Source organism: Sinohyriopsis cumingii, chromosome 4 (genome assembly GCF_028554795.1).
Source record: "Sinohyriopsis cumingii isolate HCF-2022 chromosome 4, ASM2855479v2, whole genome shotgun sequence".
NCBI lineage: Eukaryota > Metazoa > Mollusca > Bivalvia > Unionida > Unionidae > Sinohyriopsis > Sinohyriopsis cumingii.
In genome coordinates this window covers 62790078-62802321 of record NC_142964.1, presented here as the reverse complement: position 1 = coordinate 62802321, position 12244 = coordinate 62790078, and the positions used below count along the sequence as shown (strand labels likewise).

General features: G+C 36.6%; 1 non-coding gene across 1 annotated transcript; it reads left to right on the top strand.

Moving 5' to 3' along the window:
* Positions 1 to 307: 307 nt before the first annotated feature.
* Positions 308 to 389, top strand: Trnas-uga (transfer RNA serine (anticodon UGA)). The gene has a single exon. It is a non-coding gene; the product is annotated as a tRNA-Ser (tRNA).
* The last annotated feature ends 11855 nt before the right edge of the window (positions 390 to 12244 follow it).

Sequence of the window (12244 nt, the reverse complement as noted above, 5' to 3'; positions counted from 1 at the left end):
TTACATGCTGCTCTATTGACAGTCCAGCCTGTCAAAAAAATGCATGTCAACCTTTGAAAAGAACTTCACCGTGAAGTCATCTTTGAAGGTATTTTAAATTAACATATGATCTGCATTGATTGTCACGCGGTGGAAAGGCCAGTATTGAGAAACAAATGTGGAGAACATACAGTAAAATTAATTGTGTTTTATATCCAGCTACAGTGAAACTCCAACCATTGTGAAAGAGAAACCCATTATTTTAATCTTGAAAGATATAGAAATGCCTGTAGCAACTCAAAGAATATACTGAAACGTAGCTGTGGAAGTCGTCGTGGCCGAGTGGTTAAGGCGATAGACTTGAAATCTATTGGGGTTTCCCCGCGTAGGTTCGAATCCTACCGGCGACGTATAATTTTTGGATATATATATATATATATATATATATATATATATATATATATGTATGTATCATTGTTTTTACCTATAACCTATGATTTTTGTCACGAGTTTAAAAACAATTTACGTTTATGAAGATTAATTTTAACCTGATTATGTGAAAATTTACAAAAGACATTACTAAATCTAAGTCATCATACTGCCTGATATGCACAATACTACTGTTAAGTAAACTTTCTTTTGCATCTTTAACACACAGGCACTTGATTCTGGGGGTAAACTAATATGTACACTCACCAATTAACAGAAGGTAACCAACTCTCGCCGGTCACAATCTGACCCCTCGATGACTCCCGTCTAATTTTCCGATACTATCTGCGCATTTAGTCACTCATAACGTACACCAATATAACGAAGACAGTTCGCACCTTCCATCCGTTACCATTTAAGTAACCTTACTGATTCTGAAGGGCCATGTTTGCGAAAGGTTTATCCGTTGCTTCGTGTCTTCGACACACTTGCGACCATTCACCTTCCGGTCTACTTCGGAGTGAATGCGATTATTGGGCAGAAAATATATAAATAAGGAATACATATAAGAACGATCAAAATTAAAAAAAATTGTTCATTTTCTTTCAGGATCATTTTAGTCAATAATATTTCGTAGAATATTTTCAACTAATCTCTTCATTTACTATATTTTGCGTGTATCGTGTAGGTCTCTACGCCTCAATATTTGCATAAAAGGAGAGACATCCCAAATGTGTTATCTAGAAAAGAGTTGAAGTTCAAAATATATTTTCTTAGTACGGAAATCGCTAAAACCCAAAAGTTTAGCACGACATAAAGCTTAAGAAAATCTGGTTAATACAGGTTAATAGCGGTAATTACAATCTCAACGTGGTATGTGCTGGCTAGTAGACTGAAGATACCCCCACACCTCCATTCCTTGCCAATCATAATTTTGTAACTTTTTGTACAAAAACGGGTGGGGTTAAAGTAATAGAAGTTATTGGAACCAAATTTCACTTTGTCAAATAGATTCGCATATATTTCTTGCTCTGGTTTATGGACCAAAACAGACTTGATGAACTTTATTATTTTGAACAAAAATATTAATGGAAAAGAGAACAAATTACCCTGGCTCCAAAACAATAGCAGTAACCCACCCCCAATCCCCGAAAATTATCTGGTGGGCCACCAATTTAATATGGTGTAACGTACTTTTCATGCATTCTTATGCTCATGTGGACATTCCAAATCTGTTTAATGCAAACTCTACCAACAGTATTAAACTTGCAACCATCCAATGTTACCAGGGGCATTTGATTGTGGAGTTCACTAATGATAACACACTTACCAATTAATTGGGTTATCATTATACATCCCCCACCCCAAAATCTAATGCTAGCATATGAATGGTATTAATTTTGTGTTTAAAAAACAGTGGTGGGTATAAGGTCCTAGAATTTTTTGACCGAAATTTAAAACAGATTCAAGAAATATTTCTTGCTCTGATATATAAACAATTAAAATAATAGACTACATTTTATTATTTGGAGAAAAAATCAGACAAAAGAGATTTAAAAAAAAAGGCATGTCTCAAGAATGATTTCCAGACACAAAGTCCCTAAAATTTGGAGTGAACTCAATATTTAACCTTCCATGCATCTGTGTTATGCTCATATGGACATTCCAGTTGTTTTTAGTGCAACAATATTAAATTTGCAGATAGGTGAATTTTACACTTTATCCAGGTACAAAGTAGATGTTTGGAATACAAATTATTACAGGATTTGTTTTTTAAAAAATTACTTCATTTATTTACTTTTTTACCTAGGCCCTTTTTTTTTTACAAAGTATAATTATCATGATGGAAATGAAATCACATATTTTATAAGGCTATTTCTATGCACGTGAAGATGACTTTAATATATTTTCAAGCCAAATCACCTACATTTAAATATTGTACAAGTGTACATGTTTGGACTTGTGTTATTTTTGAATAAATAGATTGTTTCCTTAATTTGGCAAAATATTCAGGAGTAGGCAAACGATCATTGGAATACAAATGTCTAGGGATTTTATGTCATTAAATGTGAAACTTAAGTGCAAAACAATATTTAAGGCATGCACCATTTTGTCACATTGAAAAGAGGTATGAATCAAGAAGGTCTGCCATATAAAGTATGATGTGACAGCAGCCAAGAAACTGTGGAATTAGGAATGGCAGAATCTTTGTACATTGAACCGGCATTCCAAATCCTACATAGCCAATATCTTGTCACTACTGGATTTGGATGTATGGCATCCAACAGTAGATTAAAACAGGATGAATATCAAAACAATGCAGTTTCATCTGACTTTTTGGACAATCTTTTCCTTTTCCAGATTCTCATTAGGTCCAATAAATAAGTGTGTTAAACACAGGGGGAATTTCAAGGGGTCCAAAAAACATTAGTAGCCAGTACTTTTATTGCACTTTAATAAAAATCTGAAATGGTTATGTGCAAAAGAAGGATGAGTTGGCATCTACTTTTTATATTTTTTTTTTTGCTACATCTGTTCCAAAGCCAAAATAATACCGTTTCAATAAATTACTGTATATTTTAGCAAGATTCGCAAGACTCCGAGAGGAAATCGATGCCTTGTTGTGAAGTTCTCCAGCATTGGTCATCCTATGTAATTTTATTGGAATTGATAATTACAATGAGGTTTCAGGTATCTTCCTTTACTATCTGAGACTATAACCAAACTGTCATCATTGTTAACTGTAATCACCCTTTTTAACCATAAATATTTTCTATTCTTTTGATTTCATAAAACAATATTCATAAGTGTTCAATATACAAGTTCTTTGCAAAAACAGATCCATTTGTTGTAACACGTGACATATGTCTGAAGAGTGAAAGAAATGCAGTCCAAAAATAATCCCAGGAATAAAACATACAGCAACTTGAATATTTATGATGCACATATTGAACTGTTTAAATAATAAAAACGATTTAGGGTGATGCAAACTAAAGACAGTACACTGGAATTAAATAGGAGAAAACTAATGACAACACCATCCCTTACTCACACTTAACATGTCAACAGAGAGTAGAGGATCCAATTGTCATTAGTTTCCCTTTTTACTGATACAAACAGGTGCATGTGAGTTCAGTGTATGTAACCAAAGTCCAAAAGCACAATGACAAAATTGCCATATTGATAAATGTGAAGTCTGATATAGCATTGACACTTTTTCAAAAAGCATTTAGCACAGAACCATTTTTCATTTTCTGTACAACTCCTCATCTCTTCATCAATGCCCTGACAAAACCAATCAAATAATTTATCACACAAATCACACTGGATCCAATCAAATCATTCATTACACAAATCACACTGGATACACAACTCACCCTCTGCATAATGACATTTACATATAGAGCAAACTGAATTATCAGTGTTACTTTCGTCATATTTTTTCCATTTTCTCTTTTCCTTTACCCTTTCCTTTCCATTCTCCTTTTCCCACTCTAGTTCTTTTTCTAGTACATGGTTGACTTTTGCTACATCTGGAAGTGTCTTGATTACTACTAGCTTTTGAAGAACTGGCAACAGGATTATTATGTACTAAAAGGTATGGCATTGGTGTTTAATTCAAAGCAGGTATGGCAATACATAGTTTATTAACTAGACCACTCTTCTGTACATTTCCTGCTTCTATGTCATGCTTTACATAGCAAAATCAGATCTGATTTCAAGAAGCTAATAAATACTTTAGCCTTCAGATCATAAATCTGTGATTTCAGTTTTAAGTGAGAATACATTTTATTTTTTGACTGATCTTCCAAGATATAATTCATGTCCAAAGCTAATGCATCACTACTGTGTTTGAGCTTTAATCTCATGACCACTCTCTTTCTCAAACTGTCTGATTTCAATCTTCCAAGACTGGAAATGGTATCTGTTCTGAGTTGACTGTCACCTATGCTACTGTAACAACCTATGGAATCTTCATATAGATCTCTGATACATGAAGCAAACATGGTGTCGTCCACTTGTATGACAATCATACTGGGATCAAACTTAATGTACAGCAACTTCCAATATTCAGACAGTGTCTCATCCTTAAGTATTACAGTCTTACAATACTGTAAACTCCCTGCACCATGCCAATGTAATGCATCTACATGTTACTACTGCCTCCTGTTATTGTCAACTTGCAAGAAAAAAATCAAATATAGAGTGGTTGATATTCTGTCTTCTTTATGTCTCGTGCAATGTCTGTTTATACTTGTTATTGTTTTCCAAATATAAAAAAACAGCTGAAGTTGTAAGGTGGTCTAACATTTTTACTTGTAAGAAACATTGACTGACCAAGTTAATCGTTTTCTTTCTGTACAAGTTGTTCTTTCCTTTTTCCATATTATGGTATCTGCTCTTTTCATTACATCTACCTGCAGTAAACCTTAATTTGCCTTGTTCTTTCTCTGATATAAGAATGGAAGGTGCACGTGCAACTTGTGTGGTACTGAAAATGGCAATAGTATTTTTGTCCAAAACAATTTCGCAAATTCTGTTCCAAAAACATTCCAAATGCAAGAAAAGTATTATCATTCGGCACAGAATTCAAGAACTTTTCAAGAATTTGTATGCATTCCTGAGACACTGAAGACTGGTAAACCTCAGAATAATATTCAGTCCATGTCTTTGAATCTGGTTTTCTGTCCTTTATATTACCACATACTTTATTAAAGATACTTTGAATATTTTGGTACAATATCTCAAACAATGTATTCAACTCCTGAAGTGGCTTTTAGAAGATTTATGTTAGTGTTACTTTTAATCTCATTTGCTCTGGTGTTATTGCATTATCTGTGATAAGTTGTTTCATTTTTGCATAGTAAACATGATGCTCTAAAATGTCCGAGTCAACTGTGGTTAACCTAAATTCTTGGTCACTACATGAAGCAGGCGTGTCTTCCCCAACGGACAATATTTCATCAACTTCTAAACTTTCTCCATCAGAAAAGTCAGAGTTATCAGAAATAGAACCTGTTTCATAATCAAAGTCAACACTGATGTTCTTTAATGAAGAAACAGAATGTCTACAGCATTCTAAACTTGAATCAAACTGTACAAAACTTTTATTTTAGAATTCATCCATGCAAGAACTATGTGGAATCACAGAGTTGGAATTGAAACTGATAACCCTTTGTTCCTTTTTATTTATGGTCCTCCCCACTGCCACACCTAACTGACCTGGTACAAAAATATTTGATGCATCACCTTCAACTCTATGTAAAGTCAATCCTTGTGCCTTGTTAAATGGTAATGCTGAAAGACACAATCTGTGGAATTTGATCCCCTGTGGCTACAATCTTTTTATCAATGGTACTGTAAACAGTAAAATTTCCTCTCCCCAAGTGAACTAAAAAAATTTCAAAATCAACTGTCACAGAGTCTTCCTTAATTGTCACAACCTTTCCATGTAAACCATTTACTAGTGCTGAGCTTAAGGTTTTGAACAGCATAACTGGACAGCCAAGTGTACCACTTTTGGAACACACAACTTATTGCACCGATTATTGTCACTCTAGTCTGTTGACTGATAGCACTTTGATACGACATCCATTTCCATAAGTTTGCATGCATTGTATATTTCACAATCAAAGTTCTGTTCACAAAGTCTTATTGGGTCATCTCCAGGAGGGTGAGGTCTCTGGAGTCTCAATATCAAGTTTTGGTATCTTCAGGGATTTCTCCCTTTGATACATCATTGATAGCCTTTATGAAATGTAATTCATCTTGTCTTATGGCCTCATCAAGGACAATGTTATGCCCAAATACCATTGCAAAAATGGTGGATTTGAAACAATATTCACCCGAATCACTCGTCAATGGGTCAGGCACAGGCGGAAGCTGAAACAAGTACCCACTTGCAATAACTTGTATACCTCCAAAATATAAAGCTGAATGTTTAGTCGTTCTACATACATGTTGAATTTGTTCAAAAAGTTTCAATATCATTCTACATACATGTTCAATTTGTTCAAACAGTTTCAATGAACGCAAAGAAATTTCATTAATTATCAAACAGCCTGCTTTCACAATATTTTGTTTATATGAATCAAAATAATCACCAGTGTGAGAATTTCTACATAGTTCATCACTATCATATCTACCATCACCAATCACAGACCAGGAATGCACTCTGCATCCTTTCACATTCAGTGCTGCAGTGTCTGTTGTGCCAGTTACATTAACATTTTTACCTGCTGCAGACAATTTCTTTTGTATTTCCTTAGCCACAAAACGTTTGCCTGTCCCATTTTGGCCTAACAAAATGATATTGTGCCCCTCTACAGCCTTTCAAACAGCAAATAATTGTGCTTTATAATTTTTACATTAGAAACACAACATACAGTGCTTAAACAAGTGAAGTTTACCAAAATAAAATAGTTTTCATTTACAAAGTGTAAATTGTTACATAACCAAATTCAATCACCTACCTCACATGGTTGGTTAATTGCAGTTAGCTATACAGGTCATAACATGCATACATTTTGAAGAAAAAAATTGTGTATGGACCTGTAAACTAGTGAAATATAATTACATAAGAATTAACCAAGTCAATCCTTTGGTTTAACTGACAGTGCCAATCCTATACGAGATTCAATTTTGTGTTTGGGTATGCAAATTAGTGACAAATAACTACACAAGAATTAACCAAGTTAATCAGTGAGTTTTCTTGCCAGTTTAATCCTATATGAGATTTAATTTTGTGTTTGGGTTGCCAAATAGTGACAAATAATTGCACAAGAATTAATTAAGTTAATCCTCTTGTTTTCTTGACAATGTAAATCCTCTTTAAGGCTGATAGTATTGAACATAAAGAGAAATGTTTACAAAGCATTCTTCCCTATTTTGTAGATAACATGTCTGTTGAAATTATGGTAATTACTTAACTATTGATTTAATAAATAAGTATACAATTTTTAAACAAAATATTTTTTTTATGCACAACCAGAGGTCACCTGTATAGCTATTCAGAAAGCGCTACGAAAATATTCAATGTAATTAGCATGTCAAGAAATGATGTTAAATATTTTCCCGAAAAATGTCACATAGACTTGAGCACAAGTAACGATCGGAAGAGCGAAACGACTTGACGGAAAATACATTTTAATATTCCGATTGCATATTTGCCGGGTTTGGCTGAAATGTTGAGATTGAAATCAATGTTTGAAAAGACTCATTCAATGACAAAACCAATCACTGAAGCAATCGTGATCAAATCACATTCACTCCGAAGTAGACCGGAAGTTGATCCTTGAAATGGTCGCAAGTGTGTGGAATTACGCTCCCTAAACATTCAAAGCCTCTTCTTCAAATACATGCACGATGCATGGTTGACGGGAGAGGTTGCAGTGGGACGGCACATGGTCAGAGTACCGCCTAAATGTCCACTGTGCAAAAAAGGACCTTTCACCAAAATACACACTATAACACAATGTGAAAAATCCAAGGATAATAGAATAAAAGCCATAGCAGACATAAACAAAGACGGAAAGTACAGAAAACAAAATATTTTATATCTAGATGGCAACTTCAACCGACTATATAGTCACAACAATAAAGGCATGCGGCCAAATAATAGTAATAGACAGACAGATACAGGGGATAGATAGGGGAGGGATAGGGACCATGAAACTATCCCCAGTGGATAGCTACCCAAAAGGGACATAGCACCTGCCCCCCCCCCCAGCTAGTGTTTAAACCTGTTAAAGTCAAATAGGTTTTCTATATACTAATTCTGTGTTTTTTTATTTGCTTTTAAACAAGGGGGACAGGGACCACCTATGGGGAAAGTACGAGATAAGGACGATGTGGGGCTATGTCACATGGCGCCACGCGAAGTGAACAGGCTCATGGAAGAGTCGGGAAAATCAACCCCATGGGTGTGATTGATACAAATAAATCAAATAAACAAAGACATTACCTTTCTAGAAATACTAACACCAGTACAGCTCCCGTACTGTACTGCATACCCCCCAGTGGGGAACTAAAACGTTTTGGACAGTCCTTTGGCAATAATAAAATAAGTAAAGGCAGTCAAATTCGAGAGGGTGAAGTACACTAAATAAAGAAAATACGGAGCTCACTCGAACACAGCTGACCTTAGCCATTAAATAGAATTGCGAAGAACGACACACAAAAAAGCACGCACTAAACAATATAATTTTCTTTTCTGAAAAATCATTATCGCACCGTAGTAGTGAAGGGGGTCGATTCAGGGACAATGGGACTTACCATTAAAAACAGGGTCCCGGCACTTTGGGGACTATGTAAATTTAACATGGGGAAAACTGGCCCGGCACTTTGGGGACAATGGGAATTAACATGGGAATCTATTTTGGGTCAGTCTAGGGACAAGGGAAATTTAACATAGGAGAAAAAAGCAATTCTAGGGACAAGGGGAATTTAACATGGGAATAGAGTTTGGGCCTGTCTAGGGACTAGGGGAAATGGAACAGGGTCGGGACCCTATTTTAATACGGTCCCGACCTGATGGGTCTATGAAAAGGGAACAGGCGAAAATTGAAACAGGGAGGAGTCTCTATTTTTTTTTTTAAAAATAAAAAAATAAAAAAGGGTAGGCAATTGAAAGTCAATCTCTTTTCGAGACCTATGAGTGGCCCTGAAAAGGGACTTTGGGTTTTTTCTTCTTCTTCTTCTTCTAACTCCTTCACTTCTTCCACCAAATCCTCACTTTTTCCATTATTCCTTTCTTCTTCTTTTTCTCCTCTGGCATCCAGTCTGGATGGCCCAAGGCTCTAAACTTTTCCTGGACTTTGATCCAATTCTGATTGAACCTCTCAAAATCTGCCTGTTTCTTTTTGTTTTCCTGATTTTTTCTTTCTTTATTCCATCTCTCTTTAATCTTCTTTACCTCTACCTCCATCACTTTTCTCATCAACTCCTCTCCTTTCTTCAGTCTGTCCTGACCTCTCTTCACAAAAGAGCACTCTGTCCCATGTGACATATTTTCAAGAAAGCACCTGACTTTGCTTGCATTGTCAAGTGCTTCCTTTAGGCTTCCCACTCTGACATAGGTGGGATTTATCATACCTCTCAATCTCTTTTCCTCCTCCTCTATCATTTCTGCTATCACTTCTTTTGCTACGTTTAGGCATTTAGCGTAGTCCAGATACTCTGCTATCTTCCATTCTTTTTCTAGTCTCTCCACTACATAGATACCATCCATTATCCAATTGTATATATGTACCAAGTTGTTGAACAACTCACTTGCAACCACCATCTTCGTTTTTATTATTCCGTAGAATGGTTTGAACATCAAACCTTGTGGGTTCTTATAGTTAAAGCGCGTACGTGAAGGAAAACATCCCTTAAAACAAAATTGATATTACCTCGATTATCACTTAAAACGCGCGGACGTGAAGGAAAACATCCCCTACTTTTCTCATTTCATATAATATACTATCCACATAAGTGAAGCAGCAATTAACGAACCCCAAATCTACTATCCACACACGCGAAGCATTATAATGAAACCCAATAATCTACTATCCACACAAACGTCCGTGAGCGCTTTCAAACACACACACACACACACACACACACACACACACACACACACAAACACACACACACGGAAAAAAGAGTAAGTGTTTATATTCACACTACTCTACATACACACATTGGCAAATCGATTGTTATTTCTTTTCTAAAGGTTTGGGTAGCCCTAAAAAGGGCTGTTTGTTTTTGAACTCCATGGCACCTGGTTAATGATGACACCTTCCAGGCCTGGCACCACATACACATCTTCTTCCCCTTTCACTCTTTTTGGGGGGAGAGCAGAGGCGGGATAAGTGGCTTCAGAATCCCAATTTTCTGTCTCTGGGATTCTGAAATTTCCTCTCTCCTTTTCCTCCTCTTCTTGTTTTCTTCTTTCCTCCTCCTCTTTCATCCTTCCCTCTTCGACAATGGCCTCCGCGGCCAGTTCATTTAGTATGCGCCTGGCATATTCCAGGTGCATGTGGAGTTCTAGAAGCTTTACAATTCTGGTATTCATTGTCTTGTTAACGAATGAACAGGGTAGCTAGACTGCCAAGCGAGTTTCAATTTATAGTTAAAGCGCGGACGTGAAGGAAAACATCCCCCTAAAACAAAATTGATATTACCTAGATCATGACCAAACAACGCGCCGACCTAAAAGAAACACACACTCACTTTTTTATAGTACCCATCACTATTCTAAAAAATTTTCATTAATCACTTCAATATACTATTCACATACGCAAAGTAATCAAATCAAACCCCAAATCTACTCTCCACGCACGTCAAACAGCAAAAAAAAAAACAAAAACATGATCATGATCTACTATCCACACAAGCACATACACTCACACCACAAAAGAGTCAGTGTTTATATTCACACTACTCTACATACACACATTGGCAAATCGATTGTTATTTCTTTTCTAGAGTATTGGGTAGCCCTGAAAAGGGCTGGTTTTTTTGTTTGCTATGGCAATCTTTTAGTTTCTAAGAATGCGACGTCCTCTGAGGATAGATTTTCTGACGATAGGTCTGCTTCTTCGGAAAGAGAAGAAGAACTCTTTGGTGTCGATACGACAATCGACAAAGCCTCTGTCAGGTTCAGGTTGCTGCTGCTGCTGCTGCTGCTGTTATTGTTGCTGTTGATGCTGTCTCTGAAGTCTGTACTTCTCTGTCCATTCTTCTTTCTCCCTGTTAACTTCTTCTCTGAAGAGCTCTTCTATCAGGTCTTCAGTGACTTTTAACATTCTCACATTCTCTATCTCTTCTGGCTTCGGTATCAGACTGTGTCTGACCCCATGCAAATTCACGTAGGCTTCGTTTAGCTTAGCTAGTTTGGAGCACATCTTCGTAGGAGGATGAGTCGACAATGGATGGTTAGACTGGAAACTACCCCGGTTCTTAAAGTCAAAGCGCGGACGTGAAGGAAAACATCACTCTACGGTTTTCGAGCCGCAACGTTCAATGAGTGTCATGAGAGGGATAGTAAGAAGTCAAAGAGCATGAATCAAGATTCCTATAGCCAAACAAAAGACAAAGGCATTTTTTTCTTCAGAACACAACATTTTTTTATTCAAAATCACTTAACACTAACAAACAACTCTAACATTTTTAATAATAATTCAACAATATAACATCAAACAGTTTTTCAAATGACAAACATTTTTTCAATTAACACTCTACTTTAAACAGGGTTGACAACGTTGTGAATGAAATTGTGATTTCCATTGTTGGAAGTCATTAGGCCATTGATGGACACTACGTTTCGTAGCTTGAGACAAAAGATAAGCATAATGGTCACAAAACCATTGATCTACTTTCACATCATTTCTAGAAGAAGAACGAGGATCAAATTGGATCAGTGCCGCATCTTTCAAGGCGTGCAATCCGCGTGTCACCATCGGTTTCAACACCGGGGCCACTGAACGAAAGGCCGATTTCAGCATGTCTCCTAAACCGTGTCCTCGCTGTCGAGCAACCCCTCGGTACACTGGATACATGACTTACAAGTCGTGAGAGAACCGTTTTCGAAAATGGAGTTTCACCGTGACTTTTCCTTTGGTGAATGGAATATTTTGTCCCAGATCTCCTTTTATAGCAATGTTGACCGTGTCCAAATACGACTTGCTGACAAGCAGATTGTGAGGATGTACAAATTCGCGGTGAACGTGGTAAGTGTTTCCACCTTCCTCGTCAGCGGGCGTGGCAGAATCCACTTTGAAAGGAATGACACGCAGTAACGGCACAGAGGTGTGTCCCACCACGTTGTACTCCACCACATCGGAGTACACAA